Below are 13,850 nucleotides of genomic sequence, written 5' to 3' on the forward strand. Positions count from 1 at the left end.
AGGTGGTGATAGATACGTCATATCTTGGGGAGAAACGGGTTTGTCCTCGGCAGGTGTATGCGGCTTTCTCATCCTCCATGTAGACAGACACACATGACACTTTTCGACACTCCCTCCCTGATAGCACTTTGGCATGCAGGCAGAATCAAAGGAGGCGTCTTTCACACACAATTAGAGCGGAAAATAAAGGTGATGAAGTGTGGTGTACAAAGGGAAGCCCGGGATCACAGGGCTGTAATGAAAGCTGATTAGAGGTAGAAGGCCCAGCCGGCGAGAGCAAGAGAAATAAACTCATCCTGGAAGCATTCCCTATTGAGGATGCTATCAGACATTGTCAAAGCTGATAATGAAAGACACACACAGACAGACATGTCTCATAGGTATGCCAGATGTGTGTGTATGTGTGTGCATACGTGTGTGCGCACACATTTGTGTGTCGTTTTGTGTGCTTGCATACGCATGTTTGTAGGTGGACAACCCAAAAATCCTTTGAAGTAAAGTTCAGTCATAATTAGATGAATAGGAAGACAATTTTTTGACATTGCTCACAAGAGGGAATGTTTACTTTCGAGGTTACATATTAAGGGTAGGGGCAGGCTGCAGTGTGTCTCTCGAGTTAGAATTAAGCTAAGGTACATGACAGTAAGCGTCTGACGCCTGCTGCATGCTTCAAAAGAAGTGCTGCTCAGAACGTCGGATAACGTCGGGTAACTCCTTTTCAACAGTCGGATTAAGGGGGGGGGGCGTTGGCGTCCGAAATGTTTCGTAACTTTCCAAAACCAACGTTCTGAAGTCTACGCTCGCTTTCCGCTGTGATTGGTCAGGTGTGTGTAGGTGTGAAAATGGGCGGGGTTTCAAGTTCTCTTCCGTTTATTCTTCTTCACACAGCTACTTCCCCGCCCCGTTGACTGCTCGAGCTCATCCCGAGGAGCTTCAAAGAAAACCCGGGCGAGTCGTCATCTTTCGTCTTCGTTAAGATCCGGTTAAGCTAGACGAAGAAAAACCCACATCCTCTTTTTTTATATTTGACATTTCATATGTGTTTTCTTTTATCGGGAACTCATAAGCAAGTATAAATGAATGCTCAGCTAAGCTAATGTTAAATGTAGAGACAGCTTTCTGTCATCACTGTGTGTGATCGGTGAGGGTCTCAATGTCAACAGCCGATGAATTACCGTTAGCCACCTAGCATTTCTCTTTTCGTCTGCTGTCTCAACTTACCAGCTTCACGAATCTCGTCTGTTTTGATGTCCTTTTGCAATGTGTTTATTGTGTAAGTTCATATTGCAGCGATGATAAAACTGATTTTTTGTTTTTTATTTTGAGATACTTTATTGGTCCCTGTGGGGAAATTACCCTCTGCATTTAACCCATCCTAGCTGTGTAGCTAGGAGCAGTGGGCAGCCGCCATGCAGCACCCAGGGACCAACTCCAGTTACAGACAGGAGTAGTAACCCTAACATGCATGTCTTTTTGATGGTGGGGGAAACTGGAGCACCCGGAGAAAACTCACCACAGACACAGGGAGAACATGCAAACTCCACACAGAGGACAACCTGGGATGACCCCAAGGTTGGACAACCCCGGGGTTCTAACCCAGGACCTTCTTGCTGTGAGGCGACAGTGCTAACAACTGCGCCACTGTGCCGCATACACCTCTGACTGCATGCCTATCTATTACTGCATTACACCTCTGTTATCTTCACATATTAGATAAGTGTGATGGGTTATTTTTAATCGCTGACACCGCTTTCCATTTTGTCAAACACTCAAGAGGACAGCTTTGTTTTTCTTTGTAAAGTCAGGCAACATCTTTCCAAGTCTCCAAAATCTTCATTTTATCCTTCAAGGTCCAACTGGAGGTTACCGGCTCCCTTCACTGTCAGTTACACCTTATGTTACTCCCTTACCCAGATCTCCCCATCCATCAGGCTAGCAAGTCTTCCTATGCCTCCTTGGTCCTCCTCAAAAACAGCCAGGCCTCCTGCAGGGTACTGAGTGCCTGAGTGATGGACATTTGTTTCGTTCCTCTCTGGTTTAAGTGAAGGAGAAGGAGATCCATTCCCCTGCCTGCCATAGTTGGCTGAAAGCGGTTGTCAGGGTTGGGGCTGGTCTTCGGCTTGCTAATGGTGCTGTCTGTCTCAGTCAAAGTTGAAGTCCCACGGAGACACTAGGCTCGAAACTCTGAGTGGAATTAAGCACCTAGTGAGTGAACAAAGGGCACACAAGCTGTCATGGCTGAAAGCTTTGGGGAAATTACACGACGTTACACCATTTCATATTGTGTTTTAAGATAATTTCATGCACTGCACTAGTGACACCTGCATTGTGCGAATGAACGATTGAATGAATAGACACATAGACCTTCTGGTGAGGGATTATGCATTTAAAGGTATCTGTTTTTTGTGTCTGTACATTCTGAGGCTTACCATTTTGGTTCATTTGGGTATTGATTACCATGCCAAAAGGAGCCCCCCACTCCACCCCCCACCCTTCAAAACCTTGACACTGAGGAGGATCCCAGGGGCCTTGACAAGAAAACAACGCTAATTCAACACTTCAATGGCACAAAAGCACATTCAATCACTGCACCAAATAACATCCTTGTCAAGCATCTGGTAAATGGGTTATTTGGCACACTAACAACAAGTTGCAGTTCAGACCCATTCAGATTGTCAGCAGACACTACAGGCAGGCTGTCTGGGAATGAGAAGCTTAGCAAAGGGGGCTATGGGGGAGCAAGGGGGGTGGCTGGAGGGTTTAAGAGCAGCACTGTAGCTATTACAGGATGTCAGAAAATGTGCTTAATTGGAAATGATTAGGGCTCTCGTAAAAGCCGATCAGCTCAGGGTTTTTGGGAGAAAGCGTAATTGTCCTGCATAATCCTGCCTGCTGCTGTTCTTTCATCTGGATGAAGGGATGAAAAAAAGAAGGGATTTGTGAAGGCCAGACCTCCCTGTGCCAGAGCCACTGAGCTCAGCTCTTGCTCTCCAGTGCTCGCTCTCCTTTTCAGTTGCATTTTCCTCCCCTCGCTCACTCAGTCTGCTACCTTGTCCATTTGTCTCGCCTTTCACACCATTGACTACTTTGATTTAATCATTTATATTCCACCAGGTATTTAGAGGACAGTGGCTAGCGTCAGTGACACAACTCCTCCCTGTGATCTTTTTGAATACCCTTTTCATGGCGTTGACAGTACGCGATGCATTTCACTATGCATTTACTACATGCAATCGAGGGACTGCCTTGTACGTTAGATGGACTGTAGTATACATAGATGATCCCGGTGCTTCTACATTTATTGGTCCAAGAGATGGAGACACACACACGCACACACACACACACCCCCTCTCAAAAGAATTATAGAGTGCCATTACTATATCCATGGAACTCCTCCATGTCCATCCTTATTTATCTCCCAGGGAAGAGAGAGAGAGAAGACAAGGGGAGAGAGAGAGATATAAAATGAAAACATGTAAGCTATAGGGATCTCGAGATAGTGAATGTGAGACACACACACACACACACACACACACACACACACACACACACACACACACACACACACACACACACACACACACACACACACAGGAATCAGCTGTGAACTGAGTGGGTATGTATTGGGGGGGAGTATACTGCCCTTATGTCCTCCCTTTGAAGTGAGGCAGAGGGTGGATGTACGGGCCCCAGAGAGGGCCATGTCTACATCCACCCCCATAGGCTAGCTGAAGGCAGGGGTCCTGCCTGAACAGGGGAAGAAAAAAAAAAGAAACGAGAAAAGAATGGAACTGCCTAACTAAGCAGGTTTCTCTTCACAAACTCTCCCTGCCTCTTTCTGCAGCGGGTGAAACTCGGTTTCACTTCATTTCAGTTCTCGCTGAGTGAAACTCACTGAGTGAAACTCGCCAAACCCGATTTGATTTCCAAGTGCAGTTTTTATTTTTGTTTTAGGTGTGTAGGTTTCACTTGGTGACAGTGGACGTGTCAGATGATTTACTGTGTTGTATTACAGTCTAACAGCATGTCAAGACTCTTTTTTTTTGTGTTCATTTTAAATGTTCAAGCAACCCATGTCAGGCATTATCAGTCACCTTGAAAGTGATAATGCAAGTGCGATTCATCCGAGTTGTCCTTTTGAAAGACTTATAATGGCCTGTGGTATTTATCTTAGGATTGATGTAAAATAAATTCCTGCAAAACAGCAGCGTGACTGATGTGTGTTTAGCTCCAGTCTCAACTGTTATGTTTAAGTCTGCAGATGAAGAGGGATCGTGTCCATTTGCGTTGAGTGCACCGCCATTAACCTCTAGCCCGATTAGTGGGGACAGATGAAAAACTCGGAGCAGATGATTTCCGTCAACGTAATGTCACACTGTTATGCTCAGCTGTCGTGGCTATACTCACAGAATGACTCCCTGTAAACACACACGCACACACACACACACACACACACACACCCTCACACACACTTTGATGAACCGTTCTCAGCCTACGTGGCCGACGCTGAGATCACGGGGGTCAGGACTGTCCAGCCTTGTTGGGTGGGATGCTATGTGACGGTGTGAGGTCTGGCCCGATCCGGGGGCCACTCTTGCTTCGGTCTGGCCTCGTGGAATGTTTGGTGAGATAAGGGCTGTGTTTGAAGAGCAGCCCCAGATGCACATATATTACAGGCTGTCTTGTCATGCCACAGATAAAGCCTCGGAGAAGCTCCTGTCGCCTGGCCGTACCACACACAGACACACGCTCACAGAGCAGATAAATGTTTACAGAGGTGCTCACCCTTCAGCGGTGTCATGCCGTGGATGCTTGTGCTGTCAAAGCTCTGCTGTTTTAGTCTGAGACTCATGTCTATGATATATGGATTTGACATCATGGCAGGCATGGCATAGCCCTTCGTTTAAGCAGACGATTAAATTATTTTTGCGTAGGGATACCACAACAGTTGTATCAAAGTGTATTGTCCAAGTGTTAGCCCCTCACTAATCTCCTTTGGCAGATGACGATGTTGGCATTGGCCATGATAAAATAGTGATCGTGTTCTGTTTTCTGAGATTCGCTTCAAGCGGCGACAGAAAAGTCTACACTACGGAGGAGTGAGTATGGTCTGATTTCCTATGCGTGTGCTGCAGATGCAGCGAGGGTACAGAATCTGGCCCCTTCCTCCTGGCATCCTCATGTCCAAATCACTTTATGTGTCAGTAATTCATGCAGGTCTGTGCAAGTGTGTGTCCATATGCACCAGTAGGTCTATATATATATATGTGTGTGTGTGTGTGTGTGTGTACCCTGTGAGTACATGCAAGAAAGTGTGTACATGCTGTAATGCATGCACATCTGATTGCTTCTATGTGCCAGCATGACACCCAGGTGTGTGCGTGTGTGGCAGGTGTCCTCTCTTCATGTAACTCATTTCACGAGGTTTCACATTTCTTCATTCACGATGAAGTAAATAAAGCTGTGGCTGCAACTCCACATGTCAATTTCAATGCAAGGCTGTAGTTTTGTCCCAGTGATGAAGATAGAAAGTCTTGCAGTAGGGTCACTAGTTGGACGTTAGGCCTGTCCTCATTATATTAGATCTCAAAACGGACTTTACTGTAGGTCAAGTGTCCACTAAATGACACTGTGCATTCAGTTTGCTCTCTTGACCTTTTAAGCTGTTGAAAAAGGGCTGTCCGGTGATATTTTAGATGGACTGGTCCTTATTGTTAATCCTGGCTTTATGGATGTGTTGTTTAACCCTGCGGATTCTTATTTCAACTATCATGGCTGAATACTCTGTCCCTGGTCTTTCCCCATTCAACCCCCAAATGAGGTTATTTCCCCACTAATAAGACATGAGATAGTGGGTTTGTATAATGCATGCGGGTTTCCCTCTGTCATTAAGTCACGTGTTTGGTAAAGTGGGATGGTATATTGCCTGGCATAAAACGAGGCGTGTCTTCATTTGTCAGGCTCGTCGAGCTGTGAGAGGAACGATGTTCAGAGTGTGTGTCTGAGGGCCCTCCGAGACCACAGCTGAGCGGCTGCTCACTGGTGCGTTTTTCATGCTAATGTCATGGTCTCCCAGTCTATCTGTCACCCCAATACGCTAACATCATTATGCACACGGGCCTGTCTCTGTCACTGCAAAGAACAGAATCTTTCCTGTCTCATTTTGAAGCAAATTGTTTGGGGAACATTTCTGGTTTTTTCTTGGGGTGGGAGGTGGGGGTGTGTGTGTGTGGGGGGGTGATGTTAATAGCGAACCAATCATCTTGTAAGGTTCCAGGTATGCAGATGAATGAATAGCTATTTGAGCTTTTTTGGTGAAAGGAGCTTTTGGTTTATTCATGAGTGGAATGATGTGTCTGAGCTTGAGAAGGTGTAGCGTGTGTGTGTGTGTGTGTGTGTGTGTGTGTACATGCACATATGCAAATATATACATACAATCGTACAAACACACTCATAAATGTTGATTTTTGATGAATTGGACAGATGTATTCTGTGATAGGGGCCTCCTAGGTTGGACACCGTCACGATTTCAAATACTCTGTTTAAACAAGCAGGGCTCTTTGGTAATGTGACAGTTTTTGGCCAACTTAAAACCCTTTTTCATATGTTTGTATTGAAATCATTTTGACAGAAAAACATAAACAAAACCCTCTTTTACTGAAGCCCTGTTATGCCTGTACAGCAGGATCATGTCTCCCCCTCTCTTGAATTTAAATCTTCAGCTCACCTAAAGCAAAATCCAAGTTGAAGCTTTGGTGTCACTCTATGTCTCTTGTTCCTGGCAAATAATACAGGTCCTAATGTATCCATCCACTCAGCTGTGAGCACCCTGCCTGTGTAGTGTGGCCACCAGCATGATCTCAGACAGGGCAACACTTCCTGGCCATGCGACACCGCCCCCCCCTCCCCCCAAAAAAAGTAACAACAACAAACAGGGTTTTACAATTGAGAGAATTCAATGGCAAAGTCCATCCATCCATTATCCAAACCGCTTATCCTGCTCTCAGGGGTCGCGAGGATGCTGGCTCCTATCCCAGCAGTTATTGGGCGGCAGGCAGGGAGACACCCTAGACAGGTCACCAGGCCATCACAGGGCGTCAATGGCAAAGTGATGTGCAAAAATAATTGAAGAATAAACAAAAAAATAAAGAAAACAATAACACCACATCAGTACCAAATTGAAATAAATTTAAAATTTAAAAGACAAAGAAAAAATGAAAACTATAAATAGGAATATGAGTAAATTTTTATTTATTTTGTTTGTTTGTTTTTATATACTTTATTGATCCCTGTAGGGAAATTCTGCTCTGCATTTAACCCATCCTAGCTGTGTAGCTAGTGGCAGTGGGCAGCTGCCGTGCAGCACCTGGGGAACAACTCCAGTTCACCTTGCCATGCCTCTGCCAGGGGCACAGACAGTAGTACTAACCCTAACATGCATGTCATTTTGATGGTGGGGGAAACTGGAGCACCCACAGAAAACCCACCACAGACACGGGGAGAACATCCAAACTCCACACAGAGGACGACCTGGGGTGACCCCAAGGTTGGACAAACCCGGGGTTTGAACCCAGAACCTTCTTGCTGTGAGGTGACAACGCCAACCACTGGGTCACCGTGCCGCAATATCATTTATCATTTCCAAACCAAAGTCGAGTTTGCCCAATATACAGTATTTCTTAATGGGATTAAACCTTGGCCCATCTGTCCCTGAATATTTTTCTTCTTGCATGACATGAACGTGACAGGGAAAAAAGAGCTGGGGGATCACATAGAGTAAAGGGTCTCGAACTTGTGACACTTCAAGCAGAACAATTTTAAACCATGCTTGCAGCAGTAACCAAATGACAGCCCGGCAAATAGGCTTAGATACAAACAAGATCACATTTTCATCTTGATGACACACAATTATTTGATTTGATTTAGCTAACACTACGCCAAAAGCTTTATAGCTGACAAATACATGTCCGCTAAGAACAAGTGAGTTCAGAACCGGACTGTCCAGCCCAAATCCGGATGTTCGGCCCCCCGTGTGTGTTTGCTGCCACTCTTTGTGGGAGGTGTAGCTTTTTAACTACCTGCTAACCGAAAGGCCTCGATCTGCTATGCTAACTGTGGAGACAACCCTATCGCCCCGTAATTGCCCCAGTGACATGCTTCAAAAGAAAAAAAAGAAAAAACATTTCCATTTCATCATTTGTGCAACCTAATGAGTAGGTTAATAAAAATAAAATACTTTAATTATAGCTCAGTTGCCATATTGTTAACGTGCCAGTGTGGCTCAATTGAATAGTACAGTTTCTGCTATTAATTACCTGAAAGTGAACTTGTTTAAATGATATTTTACAGTCCCTTGATAAAATTAATGCTAGAGGCAATGTAGTGATAGACAGACAAAGGCCATGTGTGAATTATCATAAACTATTAGCTTGTTTCCAAAGGGTTTTATGTTAATCTTTTAGTGCTTAAGTACCCAGCAATTAACATATCAGGAGGAGCTGCCTTCCAGCTAGGCTTGCAAATTGAAGTGCTTAGATAAAAAGCCATTGAGATGAAACCCTGAAAGAGAAAAGGAGCTATCGCACTGAAGTGTGTTGGAATTTTTACATGTGCGTGTGTGCGTGTGTGTTTGTGTGTGTGTGCGTGCGTGCATGCATGCACACACATGCACTTGCACTTGCAAGTATATCTATTTGAGAGGAAGAAGAGTAGAAACTGTAAGAGCATCAAGAGAAAGAGAGAGAGAGAGAGAAAGAGAGAGAGAGAGAGAGAGAGAGAGAGAGAGAGAGAGAGAGAGAGAGAGAGAGAGAGAGAGAGAGAGATACTGTGAGAGTGTCTGTGATCAAGGATGCACACCAGCTCCATTATCTCTCCTGGGTGATGACACGAGATGTCTCTTTCAGACCTCTCTCCCTTTGTTTAATGTTAAACACTGTGTGGGCTATAGGCGGACGAGGAAGGGCTCTCATTGGCTGCGATGGCGACAGCATCATCTGATGGAATGCGTTTACATGGGAGACTAGTGGCTTGATATGTAAATGCAGCCTTCAGAAAAGGCTACGGAGCGATATGGCTCATTGTTAGGTCTTCACAGTCTGTGTTCCCTTTTATGCTAAACACAATTGTATCCACTCAGCCGGCATCTTGTAAACCATCCGTTGCCTTTGGTAGGTTAAACCCACAAAGGAGCCCCATGCTTTGGAAGATATGCATGTTTTATATAGGCTAATTGGCAGCTTTAGTTTAGTCTGTCGCCTTTGTTCTCAACACAGGGCAGCTGATGCTGTTTACGTTTGCTGCAGTTAAATCTAAATGCTTGTGGGGGTTTTTTCTCATGCTAAAAAATAGGAGCACACACATTCTTTTTATATATATATATTGAACATGTGTGAAAGGAATTGAATTGAAAGGTATGGCTATATTGAAAAGAGTGCTGATGTTCACCCCAGTTTCTAGCTTTGCGTTTGGCTTCTCTCTTTGTACACATCTTGCCGTTATTAAATAGAAATTGAATTACGGCGAACGTTAGTTTTAGGTTATTACACATTTAGATTATGACGCGATTCTGGCACACATCAGTCCCAAGTCATTGAGATCACATTACCCATAAAGCATGTGGCTTATTCCCCCAGTCACCCAAATATAGATTCTCCTGAGGTCTTGATCTAGTCCGTGTTAAAGACTTGTTTGTCTGCAGAAGTCAGGGCTAGTGTTGAGGTACCAAGCCTGATTTACATTCACTGGCGTGTATGAGCAGCCAAGTGCACTGTCTGCAAAGCAGATGCTGCGCCAGTGCCCTTGTATAAGGCCTGATATATCACCTGAAATGAAACTCATGAACAAGGTCATGTCCTCAACTCCTTCCCTCTCTCTCTCGCTCTCTCTCTCTCACTCTTTCGCTTGCTCACTCACTCTCACACACTCTCTCTCGCTCACTCACTCACTCTCACACACACTCTCTCTCGCTCACTCACTCTCACACTCTTGCTCTCTCGCTCGCTCACTCACTCTCACACACTCTCTCTCTCGCTCACTCACTCGCTCTCTCTCTCTCTCGCTCACTCATTCACTCACTCACTCACTCACTCACACACTCGCTTTAGCTCTCACTCACTCACTCACTCTCACACTCTTGCTCTCTCACTCACTCACTCACTCACACACACACACTCTCTCGCTGTCTCACTCACTCACTCTCACACTCTTGCTCTCTCACTCGCTCACTCACTCACTCACTCACTCACACACACTCTCTTGCTGTCTCACTCACTCATTCACTTTCTCTCTCTCTCACTCACTCACTCACTCACTCACACACACACACACACACACACACACACACACACACACACACACACACACACACACACACACACAATCTCTCTCGGTCTCTCCCTCTTTTTTCCCCTTCCTGATTAAAAATTTAGAAAAATCCTCCATGTGTACGTATCCAAATAGATAAATAGGCCCTGAGAGATTTTAATTCCCCTCATCCCTAAATAGTGGGCTAAGGGAGAAACTAGCGGTTTGGTCGGGCCAAAATCTTGATGAACACTTTACTTTCAAATGCACATTCTTTTCTGTCAGCTCCCATAACATATGGGGCGGAGATTACAAAGCTACCGATACAATAAATTAAATTGATGGACAGAATTATGCCCAGTGCTTCCTGCTCTCCCCAGTGACGCATACTAGCTTAGGGCTGCCTGACAGCAAGCGTGATTTAGCACCCGGGCGAGGGAGGAGAGAAGAGAAAACATTCACCGGCAGAGAATCCAGGCCTCGCATTGGCCCTCAGCCTAGTGTATAAAACCCAACTTTAATTCACCCACAAACGTGTCGCCATTAAAAGGCTAAGAATAGGGACTGCAGATCATAAATACTCCCTGATTTATTAGCTAACAACAAAGAGCCCAGACCCAGCCAAGGAGAGGAGAAATGTTTGACAGAATGTTGTCAAGGAGAAAAGGAGAGAGGAAAAACTCTCTCTCCCTCTCTCCCTCTCTCTCTCCCTCTCTCTCTCTCTCTCTCTCTCTCTCTCTCTCTCTCTCTCTCTCTCTCTCTCTCTCTCTCTCTCTCTAACACACACACACACACACGCACACACACACACACACTCCTGGCTAACTTTGACCGGGGATGTATCTGAGCCTATCTCTCGCTGCAGCGTAGGAGCAGATGTGTCTGCTCTCTTCTCAACATGTGACAGACAGACGAGATAAACAGAGGGAAAAGCAGAAAGAAAGAGAGCCGAGGGGGTGAGAGAGCGAGAGAGAGAGAGGGCGGGCGAGCGAGAGAGAGAGAGAGAGAGAGAGAGAGAGGGCGATAAAAAAAAAGAGCAGAAGCTGGCACGACACTGGCTAATTTATCTCTCTGAGAGACAGATTAAAGAGAGAGGAGAGTGAAACAAAGTTCCACTGGCTTAATCAGCGGACAGCCCACTAGCAGAAGACATGATAAATCAGAGCTGCTCGGTCCCGGAGAAAAGCCTTTGCTCCGGGAGGAAACGCAGCCACCCTCGGCCAAACAGCAGTATCTTATGGGCTGTTGTGAATAACAGCCTGTGAACTCACTGTACGTGTATACTCGTAATCGATACTCAGTCATCACTATTGTTTGAACAACTCAAGTATTGTTATACAGCAGCTCTTAGTCATTACTTCGCTCCAGCACAGTTATTTTTAGTAATGGCTCCACCGTTGTCCCGCGCGGTGATGTGTAACAAGAGGAAAAACACTTGAGGGAATTTGAGTTTCCCTCGCTCGCTCTCTCTGTTGCGCCATTGTCTTTCCTTCGCTTGGTATATGACAGGGTGACTAACCCAAGGGCCTAACCCAGGAACAGGAAGAGAGACTAGATATCCCCATGTCATTAGTTCACCGCGGGGTCAAAGCGGGGCCACTCAGAGTGTGATTACACCCTCTGATTTATCTGCTTTGGAGCCCAAACACAGATAAATCTCCCGGCTCATCCCCGCCATGGGATCCTCACTGTCTGATAAACGGCCCAAGCTGAATAAACACCCCCCCCCCACAAACACCCAGCCCCCTGTGCATTATGAATAATTCATTCTGAATGCTCTGTTAAATGTGTATATTTTCTTTTTTTTTTTTAAATGGCAAAGGTGCTTCTATGATCTCCCTCCAGTCCTCTGCGTTTGTCTATGATGAAATACTGTAGAGTCAGAGGTTGGCGGACATTTTGTTTGGTGGCTGTAAACTTTATTTCCTCGCCTTGGCTGTTGTCCTCTAGCGTTTTCGCATAAATATAGTTTATGCAAATATGTCATGGGTTAGTCCACACTGCAGCTCCTGTGTAGATATTGGCCTGTCTCTGACTTTATGACAAAGTTTAAAATCATTCATTACGCTGACCCTCGCCGTAAATCCACTTCGTGGAAAATTGCCCCGGCTCTCCTGTTTGGTGTGTAGATGTGATCACGAGTGCATTTTTAACTTAATTAATTGGCCGTTTCTGTTGACAAGAAATTTATGCAGTAATAATTTGCTCGAAATAGATGCAGAGAGCAGGAAATGAGATATCCATCAGGGTGCTTGTGTTCCGCCAGCTGCACCGCGGCTAATATGAAAGTATTTCAGCCTGCTCAGACCCTGCTGTTTGCGCAGTCAAGATTATATATACCCACGATCCATTGCCTGCCTCAGAGGCGCTCATGGAGGTCTATGATAACAAAGACTCTGTGATTTATGGCCTGCTGTGAAAGCAGAACTTGATGAGATTAAACAATTTCATAGCACGAGTGTTTCTCACAGGGCCCTCTGATTTGTAGCGGCAACGGCGACAGTAAATCAGGTTTATATATCTGAAAGCATGCTCAGCAAAGGAGTGCAATTACTGTTTAAGACAGCTACTTTTTATTTAATTTTTATCCCTGGTTTGTCTCTTTTATTCCTGGCCTGTCACACGGCCACTCACCTTCATAAGTCCTTCTGAGGGAAGGGATGAAGCGAGCGGGGGGTGGGGAGGAGGAGGGGTGGGGAGGAAGGCACGGTGGCATCGGCCCTCTGCTATCTCTCCTCGGCAGCTTTCAGAAAAACAACAACAACCCGGGGACGATGGCGGTGGCGGCGGCAGCGGCCACCGGCAGAGCAACACGGGTGTCCACAGAGCAGCGAGGGGGGGGCCCTCCATTTTTAATGCATTGTTTTCTTGGTGCTCGGTCCCTGTCTGGGTAAATGGAGTAGGCAGAGTGTAATTAGAGCACTGGGCTTTGCTCCGTGCCATAAAGATGACATCGTGTAATGATACAGCTTACAGGCCCGCAGAGGGTTCTGTCTCGCCACGGAGGATGTGGGTCGTTTGCCTGTGACTTATGATAGGTGTGGAAGATGACACTGTTATCATTGCGGCGTGGAACTCTGAGATGTCGGGGGGAGAAATGTCTCGCGAAAGGTTGTCAGCGATTGGAGGCAAACCGCGGTGAATATAGAGAGAATATTTATCCTCAGTGTTTACGGGTCCCCGCAAGAACGAAACGTATTGTCATCGAAAGCGTGTTTAAAAGTTTGAACAATGCATGTTTGTTTATCAGTTTCTTATGTGTATTTTTACATTGTTTTTTTTTTTTTTGATAATGAGGACTTTTTGCAAATTTGCATTGAATTACTACCACTCCAAAACCTAAACATATCAAGAGCAAATGCTGTGTGGATCCTCCCCAACATGACACGCTAATTAATTACATACACAATACATGAGTGCTGAAAGAATATTTTTGTAAAACTGAAAGGTTATTTTTTTGGGGGGGGGGGGTTGGGTTGTCATTTTTTCACTGTCCTGTTAAGACAACCAGTCCGGTTGGATTTCTGAAATTTAGATTACGGAGGTTC

General features: G+C 45.4%; 1 protein-coding gene and 1 long non-coding RNA gene across 3 annotated transcripts in view; one reads left to right on the forward strand and one right to left on the reverse strand.

Annotated features, from left to right (window-relative positions):
- lrmda (leucine rich melanocyte differentiation associated) overlaps positions 1-13,850 on the forward strand; it is a 236,344-nt gene that overhangs the window by 190,858 nt on the left and 31,636 nt on the right. The gene's annotated exons all lie outside the window — the stretch shown is intronic.
- Positions 1,966-13,850, reverse strand: part of LOC130123252 (uncharacterized) — a 13,476-nt gene continuing 1,591 nt past the window's right edge. The window contains exon 3 of one of the 2 annotated variants that reach the window (XR_008811289.1): positions 1,966-2,202. This is a non-coding gene — a long non-coding RNA (uncharacterized LOC130123252). Of the gene's footprint in view, positions 2,203-6,973; positions 7,068-13,850 lie in introns of those variants that run through there. The other variant, XR_008811290.1, reaches the window with a different exon arrangement.

This window comes from Lampris incognitus, chromosome 13, assembly GCF_029633865.1.
Source record: "Lampris incognitus isolate fLamInc1 chromosome 13, fLamInc1.hap2, whole genome shotgun sequence".
Taxonomy (NCBI): Eukaryota; Metazoa; Chordata; class Actinopteri; order Lampriformes; family Lampridae; genus Lampris; species Lampris incognitus.